Source organism: Martes martes (assembly GCF_963455335.1).
Source record: "Martes martes genome assembly, chromosome: 16".
Taxonomy (NCBI): Eukaryota; Metazoa; Chordata; class Mammalia; order Carnivora; family Mustelidae; genus Martes; species Martes martes.
This window is the reverse complement of record NC_137904.1, coordinates 22,154,736-22,169,056: the sequence shown is the minus strand read 5'-3', so window position 1 is coordinate 22,169,056 and position 14,321 is coordinate 22,154,736. Positions and strand designations below refer to the sequence as shown.

The following is a 14,321-nucleotide window of genomic DNA, read 5'->3' as shown; positions in this document are numbered from 1 at the left end:
GGGATAAAAATACATTATATGTTTATTAAAATAAAAAAATTAAAAAAAAAATAGAGAAGTGAGAATAGGAACTGTTGATGCAATTTCAAAATACCAAAGGAAGTGTCTTTATTCTTGTTACATACTTGTCAAAATTAAAATGATGTTGACTCGTCTGGCAACTCTCAGAGTGCACTCAAATACATATCTTTGCTAAGAAAATATTGTGTTTAAGTGTATGTGTGAATTCCTCATTTCTTTACCTAGTTATTATACTTTTCAGGGTATGAGCTTAACTTATATTTCGAGAAGTCATTTTTTGAAAATATGTTTGCTCAAGATGCCTGGCTGGCTCAGTTGGTAGAACATGGGACTTTTGATCTTGCGGATTTAAGTTCAAGCCCCATGTTGGGTGTAGAGATTACTTAAAAATAAAATATTTAAAAAGAAAGAAAATATGTTTGCTCAACTCTGTTCTTATTTCATGACCCTAAGATTAACAGTTTTGTAGGAAAATGTATTCTCCTATAGCTGCTGAATCTTAATTCTAAGAGTATTTAAGAGTGCTTCTTTTCCTCCTTTATAGTCATTCTACCTCCTGTACAAATGTTAAGAATCAAGCCAGCTGAGTTTCAGACAGGGCTTGTATTTAAGGAGAACATCACACATTTAGTGGAATAGCCCTGCTGGGTCAATTTGAACCAGTTTAATCAGCAGCCTCCCACTAATGTTATAAGCTCTTTTGTAAAGAAAGAAGCTGCTAAAGCTTATTATAATGTGGATAATAATTCATTCCTATACATGTCCTTAAATAGGTTTGTACGGAGGCCATACCCAGCAGGGAGCCATAAACTAAGTGCAAGAAATGATAAAAGTCACTTTTAAGGCTGGACCTTTCAAAATATGAATATGGAATTCTTTTGTGTCCCTACTTATTTAGTTGAAAGCATTTATGCCCAAAGTACCCGAAGAAGTCTTTGTATTTTAGAAGGTGGTTTAATATAGGAGTGAAGGTATACATGTTGGGGAAGAATTTGAAAGGCTTTTAATGCTATGAAGAGCTTAGGAAGGTAATCCTGAGAAAGAATTCCAGTGCTTAGCATAGTGCCTGCCACAAAAATGAAGCATTATTATTATTGAGTGAATATATAACAAATCAATCAATCTGCAAAAGGTTTAGGAATGTCCAAGCATAGACCTGCTAAGAAACCCAGTACCTGTCTGAAACTATATTCAACTGAACCCCAGAATTAATATACCCTTGGGCAGTGCTATAATTTATGATCCTTGAAATCAGAGGTCATTCAATCGAAAGATAGCTGTAGATAGGCTTGCTTAGAATCCTGATTTGTTAACCCTACTATTGCTGTGCCTCCTTTTCTTTTCTTGTTTTTTTGGCTCCAAGAGAGAAGTATTTGGGGTCACCTGGGTGGCTCAGTCGTTAGGCATCTGCCTTCAGCTCAGGTCATGATCCTGGGGTTCTGGGATCGAGCCCCACATCTGGCTCCCTGCTCAGCAAGAAGCCTGCTTCTCCCTCTCCCGGTCCCCCTGCTTGTGCGCTCTCTCTCTCTCCCTCTGACGAATAAATAAAATAAAATTAAAAAAAGATAGAAGTATTTGCCTAGAGTTGTAACCAAATACACATCTTCTTCCACTCTGCATATCAGTGCAAACACTAGGGTTATTGCTTAGCAGCCGATGATAGCCAAGCACACTAGTGAAGCACTAGTAGTCTGCAGCAAGATAGAGAATGTCCTAGTCCATGTGTGGGTGCACATATGAACCGTGGCAGATGGGTAGATATTAAGTTACTCTATATCTGTAGCACTACCTTTAAAGCAAGAGAGGATTCTCTTTGGGTTATGCTGGAGAGGGTGAAAGCAAAGAGAGTAACTTAGAACCCACAGACTTTAAATAATTGCTCTCTTTCACACTTATGTATTTTTTTTTTTTTACTTTTTCTTAAAGATTTTATTTATTCATTTGAGAGAGAGAGAGAGTGAGAGAAAGCATGAGAGGGATGAAGGTCAGTGGGAGAAGCAGACTCCCCATGGAGCTGGGAGCCTGATGCAGGACTCCATTTCAGGACTCTGGGATCATGACCTGAGCCAAAGGCAGTTGCTCAACCAACTGAGCCACCCAGGCACCCCACACTTATTTAAAACAAGAACAAAATCATTGTATATTAATGAGCATTGTGATGAACCAGAGTGGAAACATCCCCTCCCCTCAAAATGTGACTAATTTGTTGGCAAATCGAACTGAGAGGTAAAGGAAAGCATTATATTACCCTCCTTACTGCCCCCATATTGGAATAAGAGAATTAGCCAAAGAGGAAATAAAAACTTGGGAGGAGGTTCATAAATATTAGTCACTATTGGACATAAGACATTCTTTAGATGAAATATTGGCTTTTCAAGAGTTTCCTTATACACTACTTAATTTTTTCCTGGCCAGAAAGATGGATACTATCTAAGTAGGGTATAAAATTATTCTTAAGAGCATTCTCAATAAGGGTAGGGGAAATTTAAAATAAATAAATAAAACAAATTTTAAAATATTTGTGGGTAACTCCCCACCAAAAATGAAAATGAATAAATACATTGCAATGCAGTCATATGATGAAATACTATGAAGCAGTGAAAAATGAATGAACTAGTTATAACGGCATTAAAAATAATAAATTACTAGGTAGGAATAAACCTAACCAAAGAGGTGCAAAACCTGTACTCTGAAACTATAAAACACTCATAAAAGAAATTGTAGATGACACAAAGAAATATGAAGACATTCCATGCTCACGGATTAGAGGAACAAATATTGTTAAAATGTCTTTACTACCCAAAACAATCTATACATTCAATGCAATCCCTCTCATGATACCAACCACATTTTTCTCAGACCTAGAACAAACAATCCTAAAATTATTATGGAACCATAAAGGAGCCCAAATAGCCAAAGCAATCTTAAAAAAGAAAAGCAAAGCTGGAGGCATCATAATTCCAGACTTGGTTATATTACAAAGCTGTAGCAATCCTAAGAGTATGGTACTGACACAAAAATAGACCCATAGATCAATGGAACAGAAAATCCAGAAATAAACCCACAATTGCATGGTCAATTAATGTTTGACAAAGCAGGAAAGAATATCCAGTGGGAAGAAATATCTTCAACAAATAGTGTTAGGAAAACTGGACAGCAACATGCAAAAGAGTGAAACTGAACTATGTTCTTATACCATGCACAAAAATAAACTCAAAATGGATGAAAGACCTAAATGTGAGACGTGAAACCATAAAAATCCTAGAAGAGAGCACAGGCAGTAAATTCTCTGACATTGGCTGTAGCAGCTTCTTTCTAGATAATGTCTCCTGAAGCAAGGAAAACAAAAGAAAAAAATAAACTCTTGAAACTATATCAAAATAAAAACTTCAGCACAGCGAAGGAAATAATAAAACTAAAAAGCAACCTACAGAATGGAAGAAGATATTTGCAAATGACATATCCAATAAAGGGTTAGTATCCAAAATATATAAAGAACTGATAAAACTCAATATCCCAAATCCAAATATTCCGGTTAGAAAATGGGCAGAAGACATGAGCAGACATTTCTCCAAAGAAGACATCCAGATGACCAAAAGACCCACCAAAAGATGCTCAAACATCACTCATCATCAGGGAGATGCAAATCAAAACTACAATGAGATATCACCTCACACCTGTCAGAATGGCTAAAATCAACAACACAAGAAACAATGGGTGTTGGTGAGGATGCAAGAAAGGGGAACATTTGTGCACTGTTGTTTGGAATATAAACTGGAGCAGCCATTGAGGAAAACAGTATGAAGGTTTCTCAAAATGTTAAAAATAGAACTACCCTATGATCCAGCAATCATGCTACTGGGTATTTACCCACAGAATACGAAAACACTAATTCAAAGGGATACATGCACACCAACATTTATTGCAACATTATTTACAATAGCCAAACTATGGAAGCAGCCCAAGTGTCCATTGATAGATGAATGGATAAAGAAGTTGTGGCATGTATACACAATGGAATATTACTCAGCCATCAAAATGAATGAAAACTTGACATTAGCAATGACATGGATGGAGTAAGAGTATAATGCTAAGCAAAATCAGTCAGTCAGAGAAAGACAAATACCATATGATTTCACTCATATGTGGAATTTACAAAACAAAACAAATGAGGAAAGGATGGGGGATGGGTGAAATAGGTGATGGGGATTAAGGCATGTACTTGTCATGATGAGCACTGGATGATGTATGGAATTGTCAAATCACTATATTGTACACCTGAAATTAATATAACACTGTCTGTTAAAGTGGAATCAAAATAAATTTTTTTTAAAAATCAATCAACTAGATAGAGCTGCACTTATCAATAGAGATGAATTTTCAAAGATAATAACTAAGTATTAAAAAGGCCACAGAATACACATGGCATAAAATATTTTTATAAAATTTAAAAGCAAGAAGAAGAATATCATTCTTCTTAGATACAATATAAACAAATGCAGAGAAATGATAAACATGAAATTTAGAATAGAGTTTCTATTAAAGTAGGGGCATGTAGGAGGTTTTTATATCTTGGTAATTTTTTTCTTTTCTTTTTTTTCTTTGTTCTTCTTCTTTTTTTTAATGAGAGAGAGTTTGAGAGTGAGCACAAGCAGGGGGAATGGCAGGCAGAGGGAGAAGCAGGCTCCCCACTGAGCTAGGAGCCCAATGCAGGACTCAATCTCAGGACCTTAGGATCATGACCTGAGCTGAAGGCAGCCATTTAACCATCTGAGCCACCCAGGTGTCCCTAGGTAATTTTTTTCTTAAACTAAGACTAGATACATGGCTACCTATTATGTCAACATTATACCTACAGGTCTTAAATATTTACTAATAAATAAGATTTTTTTAAAAACACTTCTCTATATTATGGAGGTTCTAGTCTCTTGCACTTTTATTGCACTATTACTATTTAATGAGAGTTATTAATGATTGAGGCATGAATCAATAACTACTTTCTGCTTATCTTAAAAATAATGACTATAAAAATAATTTCCATATATATTTCTTCTTTTCTTTTGCATCCACAAAATAACAAAAGCAAAAGACTTTAATAATAAATGGCCCTAATCCTATTGTGGTTCAGTTGGGCACTGATATCTTTTTCAGCACACAGAAGTAAATTGACTAGTGGGTAATATTTGAAAAGGCCTGAAACTACTTCATCTCCATGGCCATCTCAGAAAAAAACCTTAAGATTCCCATTAAGAGATGCTGAAAAAGCATCTGACAAAGTACAGCATCCTTTCCTGATCAAAACTCTTAAAAGTGTAGGGATAGAGGGTACATACCTCTATGGCCATCTATGAAAAACCCACAGTGAATATCATTCACAATGGAGAAAAACTGAGAGCTTTTCCGCTAAGGTCAGGAACACAGGAGGGATGTCCATTCTCACCACTGCTATTCAACATAGTACTAGAAATCCTAACCTCAGCAATCAGACAAGAAGAAGAAATTAAAGGCATCCAAATCAGCAAAGAAGAAGTCAAACTATCACTCTTTGCAGGTGATATGATACTATATGTGGAAAACCCAAAAGACTCCACTCCAAATCTGCTAGAACTTGTACAGGAATTCAGTAAAGTGTCAGGATATAAAATCAATGCACAGAAATCAGTTGCATTTCTTTACACCAACAACAAGACAGAAGAAAGAAATTAAGGAGTCAATCCCATTTACAATTGCACCCAAAACCATAAGATACCTAGGAATAAACCTAACCAAAGAGGCAAAGAATCTATACTCAGAAAACTATAAAGTACTCATGAAAGAAATTGAGGAAGACACAAAGAAATGGAAAAATGTTCCATGCTCATGGATTGGAAGAATAAATATTGTGAAAATGTCTATGCTACCTAAAGCAATCTACACATTTAATGCAATCCCTATCAAAATCCCATCCAGTTTTTTCAAAGAAATGGAACAAATAATCCTAAAATTTATACAGAACCAGAAAAGACCTCGAATAGCCAGATGAATATTGGGGAAAAAAAAAAAAAGCCAAAGTTGGTGGCATCACAATTCCAGACTTCAAGCTCTATTACAAAGCTGTCATCATCAAGACAGTATAGTACTGGCACAAAAACAGGCACATAGATCAATGGAACAGAATAGAGAGCCCAGAAATAGACCCCCAACTCTATGGTCAACTAATCTTCGACAAAGCAGGAAAGAATGTCCAATGGAAAAAAGACAGTCTCTTCAACAAATGGTGCTGGGAAAATTGGACAGCCACATGCAGAAAAATGAAACTGGACCATTTCTTTACACCACACATGAAAATAGACTCAAAATGGATGAAGGACCTCAATGTGAGAAAGGAATCCATCAAAATCCTTGAGGAGAACAGAGGCAGCAACCTCTTCGACCTCAGCCACAGTAACTTCTTTCTAGGAACATCGCCAAAGGGAAGGGAAGCAAGGGCAAAAATAAACTATTGGGACTTTATCAAGATCAAAAGCTTTTGCACAGCAAAGGAAACATTTAACAAAACCAAAAGACAATTGACAGAATGGGAGAAGATATTTGCAAATGACATATCAGATAAAGGGCTGGTATCCAAAATCTATAAAGAACTTATCAAACTCAATACCCAAAGAACAAATAATCCAATCAAGAAATGGGCAGAGGACATGAACAGACATTTCTGCAAAGAAGACATCCAGATGGCCAACAGACACATGAAAAAGTGCTCCACGTCACTCGGCATCAGGGAAATACAAATCAAAACCACAATGAGATACCACCTCACACCAGTCAGAATGGCTAAAATTAACAAGTCACGAAATGACAGATGCTGGCAAGGATGCGTAGGAAGGGGAAACCTCGTACACTGTTGGTGGGAATGCAAGCTGGTGCAACCACTCTGGAAAAAAGCATGGAGGTTCCTCAAAAAGTTGATAACAGAGCTACCCTATGACCCAGCAATTGCACTACTGGGTATTTACCCCAAAGATACAAATGTAGTGCTTCGAAGGGGCACGTGCACCCGAATGTTTATAGCAGCAATGTCCACAATAGCCAAACTATGGAAAGAATCTAGATGTCCACCAACAGATGAATGGATAAAGAAGATGTGGTATATATATACAATGGAATACTATGCAGCCATCCAAAGAAATGAAATCTTGCCATTTGCGACGATGTGGATGGAACTAGAGGGAATTATGCTTAGTGAAATAAGTCAGTCAGAGAAAGACAATTATCATATGATCTCCCTGATATGAGGAAGCTGAGAGGCAACATGGGGGATTTGAGGGGTAGGAAAAGAATAAATGAAACAAGATGGGATCGGGAGGGAGACAAACCATAAGAGACTCTTAATCTCATGAAACAAACTGAGGGTTGCCAGGGGGAGGGGGTAGGGAGAGGGTGGTAGGGTTATGGACATTGGGGAGGGTATGTGCTATGAAGTGTGTAAACCTGGCGATTCACAGACCTGTACCCCTGGGGCTAATAATACACTATATGTTAATAAAAAAATAAATAAAAAAAATTAAAAAAAAAAGATTCCCATTGAGTTTTTCATTCCAATCACCTCAGCATGGATATAAAAAAGAAAAAAGAAAAGAAAATCTGGTATCTTATTGTTCAGAGCCTGAGTTAGTTAAGGTCCTGGGAACCTAGAGTTATGCTAGGAAAAAGTCATATAATTCCATGTGCTAACACCAATAAAAATATATGATCTTCCATCTCAGATGGACTTCTGTATTACTTGGAAACCTATCTGTGTGTTTGTTGTCTGCTCCTTTCCACCTCCATAACAATTATTTCAAACTTTCATTATGCACAGTCAAGTCTATGATCCCACCATTCGTTGGTTTTAGCAATATTTATTTTATTCCACGAAAAATAGAGGCTATTAGAGGAAACATCCTCAGTAGAGTGTAGGAAAACCTCATCCAAGTTTATTATATATTCTTTTTTTAAAAAGATTTTATTTATTTATTTGAAAGTCAGAGATCACAAGTAGGCAGAGAGGCAGGCAGAGAGAGAGGAGGAAGCAGGCTCCCCACAGAGCAGAGAGCCCAATGTGGGGCTTGATCCCAGAACCCTGGGATCATGACCTGAGCTGAAGGCACAGGCTTTAACCCACTGAGCCCCTCAGGCGGCCCTGAGTTTATTATATATTCTTGATCTCAATCTCTCTTATCTCCTCAGACCCTGAGGACCATAATCTAATCTCTCCCCTGTAGCTTCTGTTTTCCTCTCTATATTGGCTCCTTCCTTTCACTCTCTAAGTACAGTCAAGACTTTGAAGAAAAATCCTTCCCTTCACAATCACATTCCTTGAAATAATTGTCCATTTGTCCAGTCTACACTTAACCTTCAAGCCCTTCCTCAACCCACTGAAGTCTTGGCTCCTTCCATTCTTATCAAAGAAACTGCCCTAAGGTCAGTGAAGAATAATTGGATGCTAAATCCAATATATACTTTCTACTTCTTACGTCATTTGATTTCTCTGCAGCATTTGACACTGTTGACCACTTTCTCTGTAGTCATCATATTTTGTTCATCCAACATCTCTTTGGGAAACCACCCTTCTGTCCTTAATCCATTTGGTTTACATGGGGCTGACTCAACCTCTTTATTTCCAGGGACAGGTGGTGATCCAAACCTGATCAATCAGAATATTCACCACCCCTTCAGTGCTGTGGATGGTTCAGAAATAGGCATATAATTTATACCAAGTCAATTAAAACCTTTCTCAGATTTTTTAAACTGAAATTTTAATGGCAAATTTAAAAAATCAATGATTATAAAGATTATGCAAATCTAAGGCTGCTGGTGACCATTTTTATCAACATGTGAGGACAACCAGTTTAAAAATTAATTCAACAGAACAAATTAGAAACTGGATTTCAGTGATGTCTGAAAACAGTTATGGATTTTCCCACCATATGAACTTATACTTTCCATTTTTAATTTAAGATATGTGAGATGGATTTCTATTGCTTGAAACTGAAAGGGTCTTTACTAATACATCCTTCTTGAAACTCTTCTTGTGGTTTCTGTGATTCTAACCTATCCTATTTTCACTCTCAGACTCCTGTGTTTGTTTGTTTGTCTGTTTGTTTTGCCTGTTCTTTAAAAATGTTGCATAAAACTTATAAGTCCTACCATGACCTTTGAGTACCAGCAATAACATCCTGCATTTGATCTTAGCCAAAAGGCCGAGAAGCAATCCCAGCAATAACATCCTGACCTAAACAACAAAAACTTATTTTAATAAACATGTCTGTTATTTAAAAAATGTTGCCTGGGGCTCCTGGGTAGCTCAGTGGTTTAAAGCCTCTGCCTTTGTCTCAGGTCGTGATTCCAGGGTCCTGGGATCGAGCCCCACATCAGACTCTGCTTGGCGGGGAGCCTGCTTCCTCCTCTCTCTCTGCCTGCCTCTCTGCCTACTTGTGATCTCTGTCTGTCGAATAAATAAATAAAATCTTTTAAAAAAAAAAGTTGCAGAAGATTCCTTTCATGGTCCTCTTCTCAATCTATAGACATTCTCTCTGTGTGAGCTCATCCAATAATAATAATAACTATAGATGTTTTAGGATATATAATTTCATATATATGCATAATTTTCTCATGACTATCATGCAAAGTATAATTATTGTTTCCATATTACAGAAGTACAAACTGAGTCTAAACTGAGTAATTTGTTCTAAAGCTAGGAAAGGTGAGAGCTGGAATTTGACCCCTGGTATCTATGATTCCAATGTCCATAATATTTTTAACACAATATTTATTCATTTATCAAGTAAGAGTTTTTACTATGTTTCCAACACTGTTCTAACCACTGAGAGAGTCCCTGCATTAATGTGTCTTAATTTCTGAAGCTGTGTCAAAAATAGATTGTTCCTCCCCCCAAAATACATGGTTTTAGCGAGTGCAATAACCCAAAGGAAGTAAAATTATAAAAATTATAAAGAATAAAGTAGAAATGTCTTTTTTTTGGCAGATAACATAATTGAATAAAGCAATAAATATGAATTTAATAAGGTTTCTGCATACAAAATCAATTTATAAGAAACAATTATAAGTGCATTACTTACTTTAATTGAGGGATGGTAACAGCGACCCTGTGTCTGCTCCTAATTCCTGTGCCTGCTAACCTGTAGCTACCATGCATGAGTGCATCTTCATCTATGTTGTCAGGCTAGTGTCCAGATTAGCAATGCATGCTTGGGGCTCTGTTGCCTGGAACATGGCATCCAGCCTAATGGCCAGATGCCAAGTGACAAGACCATTGGGTGAGGAGATGATTCCTTCAACACCTTCTTCAGTGAGATGGATGCTGCAAGTATGTGCCCAGGACAGTGTTTGTAGACCTGGAACCTACAGTCATTGATGAAGTTCACACTGGCCCCTACCACCAGCACTTTAACCCTGAGAACCTCTTCCCAGGCACAAAGTTGCTTCCTGAGGGCACTACATCATTGGCAAGGAGATCATTGGCCTTGTCTTGGACCAATTCAGAAACTGGGCGACCAGAGCACATGTCTTCAAGACTTCTTGGTTTTCCACAGCTCTTGAGGCAGAACTGGCTCTGGGTTCACCTCCATACTGATAGAACATCTCTCTTTCAATTATGGCAAGAATTCCAAGCTGGAGTTCTCCATTTACTCAGCTCCTCAGGTTTACACAGCTGTAGCTGAGCCCTCACTCCCAACTCCACTCTAGAGCACTCTGACTATGCCTTCATGGTAGACAACAAGGTCGTTTATGACAGCTATCGCAGAAACCTTGATATTGGGGCACCTGGGTGGCTCAGTCAGTTAAGCATCCAGCTCTTGATTTTGGCTCAGGTCATGATCTCATGGTTGTGAGATCGAGCCCCACACTCACCAGGGAGTCTGCTTGAAAGATTCTCTCCCTCTGCCCCCAGCCACTTACAAGTGCACATGTGCACTTCCCTCTCTCCTTTTCTCTCTCTCTAAAAGAAGAAGAAGAAGAAGAAGAAGAAGAAGAAGAAGAAGAAGCAGCCTTGATATTAAATGTCCAAACTACACTAACCTCAACTGCATTATTAGCCCTATTATTCTTCCTTCACTGCTTCTCTCAGATTTGATGGAACCCTGAATGTTGATCTGACAGAATTCTAGACCAACCTGGTGTCTTATCCCTGTATCCACTTTCCTCTGGCCACATATGCCCTTGTCATCTCTGCAGAGAAAGCCTACCATGACCAGCATTCTGTATCAGAGATCACTACTGCATGCTTTGGTTCAGCCAGCCAGATGGTGAAATATGATCCTTGGCATGGTAACTACATGGCTTGCTGCCTATGATTCCCCAAGATGTCAATGCCATTGCCACCACCAAGACCAAGTGCAGCAACCAGTTTGTGAACCACTGCCTCACTGACTGCAAAGTTGGCCTTAATTACCAGCCTCCTACTGTGGTACCTGGTAGAAATCCAGCCAAAGTATAGTGAGCTGTGTGTATGCTGAGCAATACCACAGCCATTGCTGAGGCCCGGGCTCACCTGGTCCATAAGTTTGACCTAATGTACACCAAGTGGTATGTGGGTGAAGGCATGGAGGGAGGAGTACTTTCTGAGCCCCATGAGGACATGGCTGCACTTGAGAAGGAGTATGAGGAGGTTGGTGTGGATTCTGTTGACGGAGAGGGTGAAGAAGGAGAGGAATACTAATTACCATTCCTTTCATCCCTGTAGTTTGTCACACTCAGAAATTTAGCTTAAACATTTGCTGACAAGCATTAAAGCTTTCTGGTTATAGTGTCTTCACTTTTTAACTGTGATCATGTCTTACTTTTCTATGTGTACCTGTAAGATTTTTCCATGTCTCAAAGTAAAGGTTTTAAGAAAGAAAGAAAAAAAAAACAATTATATGTATGTATATTAGCAAAATAATTAGAAAATAAAATATTTAAATACCATTTAATAGTATCAAAACCCCTTAACATCTAGAAACAAATATTACCAAAAATGAGCAAAGCCTCAATACTGAAATTGTAAAGCTTTGCCAAAAGAAATTAAAGATGTCCTAAACAAATGAAAAGATTTACCTGAGGACCAATAAAGATGGTGGAGGAGTAGGAGATCTTAGTTTCCTCTGGTCCCAGGAATTCATCTGGATAGCTATCAAATCATTCTGAACACGATGGGAGGAGTCAAGATGGCGGAGAAGTAGCAGGCTGAGACGACATCGGGTAGCAGGAGATCAGCTAGATAGCTTATCTAACCATTGTGAACACCTACAAATCCAACGGGAAATCAAAGAGAAGAAGAGCAACAATCCCAGAAACAGAAAATCGATCACTTTCTGAAAGGTAGGACCTGCGGAGAAGTGAATCCAAAGCGACGGGAAGATAGACCCCGGGGGGAGGGGCCGGCACCCGGCAAGCGGCGGAGCGACGGAGCACAAAATCGGGACTTTTAAAAGTCGGCTCCACTGGGAGACATCGCTCCAGAGGCTAAACTGGGGGGAAACCCAGGCGGGGTCAGCATAACCCCAGGACCCGCGGGGTCACAGAAGGACTGGGGGTGTCTGAGTGCCGCAGAGCTCGCAGGTATTGGAGCGGGGAAGCCGGCTATAGCGACAAAGCCGAGGAGTGAGCTCTAAGCCCAGGGTTACCTTGTGCCGGTCGCAGGCTGGGTGGGCTCGGAGCGCGGCTAGAGGCCACGGAGACAAAAGCGACCCGGCGCTTTTCTCCAGCTGCAACAATTGACTGCTTTCCTCGAGGCGCGACCGCAAGCCAGGGAGGCGGGACTGTTGGGCGCTTTGCTCTGAGAGCGCACTGAGGAGCGGAACCCCAAGCTCTCGGCTCCTCCGGGCCGAGAGATTGGGAGGCCGCCATCTTCATTCCCGTCCTCCGGAACTCTACGGAAAGCGCTCAGGGAACAAAAGCTCCCGAAAGCAAACCCGAGCGGATTCCTTAGCCCGGCCCCTGGCAAGGGCGGTGCAATTCCGCCTGCGGCAAGGACACTTGAAAATCACTACAACAGGCCCCTCCCCCAGAAGATCAACAAGAAACCGATCCAAAACCAACTTCAGTCACCAAGAACAGCGGAATTCCACAGCAGGAGAAAGCAAATCCTACCTGGACAAAATGACAAGGCGGAAAAACTCACCTCAAAAAAAAGAACAAGAGGCCGTACCGAAGGCTGGAGACCTAATCAATACAGACATAGGTAGCATGACAGATCTAGAGTTCAGAATGACAATTCTCAAGGTTCTAGCCGGGCTCGAAAAAGGCATAGAAGATATTAGAGAAACCCTCTCCGGAGAGATAAAAGCCCTTTCTGGAGAAATAAAAGAACTAAAATCTAACCAAGTTGAAATCAAAAAAGCTATTCATGAGGTGCAATCAAAAATGGAAGCTCTCACTGCCAGGATAAATGAGGCAGAAGAAAGAATTAGTGACATAGAAGACCAAATGACAGAGAATAAAGAAGCTGAGCAAAAGAGAGACAAACAACTACTGGAACACGAGGAGAGGATTCGAGAGATAAGTGACACCATAAGACGACACAACATTAGAATAATTGGGATTCCAGAAGAAGAAGAAAGAGAGAGGGGAGCAGAAGGTATATTGGAGACAATTATTGGAGAGAATTTCCCTAATATGGCAAAGGGAACAAACATCAAAATCCAGGAGATGCTAAGAACGCCCCTCAAAATCAATAAAAATAGGTCCACACCTCGTCACCTGATAGTAAAATTTACAAGTCTTAGCGACAAAGAGAAAATCCTGAAAGCAGCCCGGGAAAAGAAGTCTGTAACATACAAGGGTAAAAACATTAGATTGGCAGCGGACCTATCCACAGAGACCTGGCAGGCCAGAAAGAACTGGCATGACATATTCAGAGCACTAAACGAGAAAAACATGCAGCCAAGAATACTATATCCGGCTAGGCTATCATTGAAAATAGAAGGAGAGATAAAGAGCTTCCAGGACAAACAAAAGCTGAAAGAATTTGCAAACACCAAACCAGCTCTACAGGAAATATTGAAAGGGGTCCTCTAAGCAAAGAGAGACCCTAAAAGTAGTAGATCAGAAAGAAGCAGAAACAATATACAGTAACAATCACCTTACAGGCAATACAATGGCACTAAATTCATATCTCTCAATAGTTACCCTGAATGTTAATGGGCTAAATGCCCCAATCAAAAGACACAGGGTATCAGAATGGATAAAAAAACAAAACCCATCAATATGCTGCCTACAAGAAACTCATTTTAGACCCGAAGACACCTCCAGATTTAAAGTGAGGGGGTGGAAAACAATGT

At 39.4% G+C, this 14,321-nt stretch overlaps 1 protein-coding gene and 1 pseudogene across 2 annotated transcripts in view; both read left to right on the top strand.

The window, feature by feature from the left end:
- The window catches only part of EFCAB5 (EF-hand calcium binding domain 5), a gene marked incomplete at its 3' end in the record, with an annotated part of 154,977 nt that overhangs the window by 26,485 nt on the left and 114,171 nt on the right, over nucleotides 1-14,321 (top strand).
- Nucleotides 10,190-11,719, top strand: LOC308356529 (tubulin alpha chain-like; annotated as a pseudogene). Its single transcript has 2 exons — nucleotides 10,190-10,828; nucleotides 11,028-11,719. The product of its transcript is annotated as a tubulin alpha chain-like (transcript).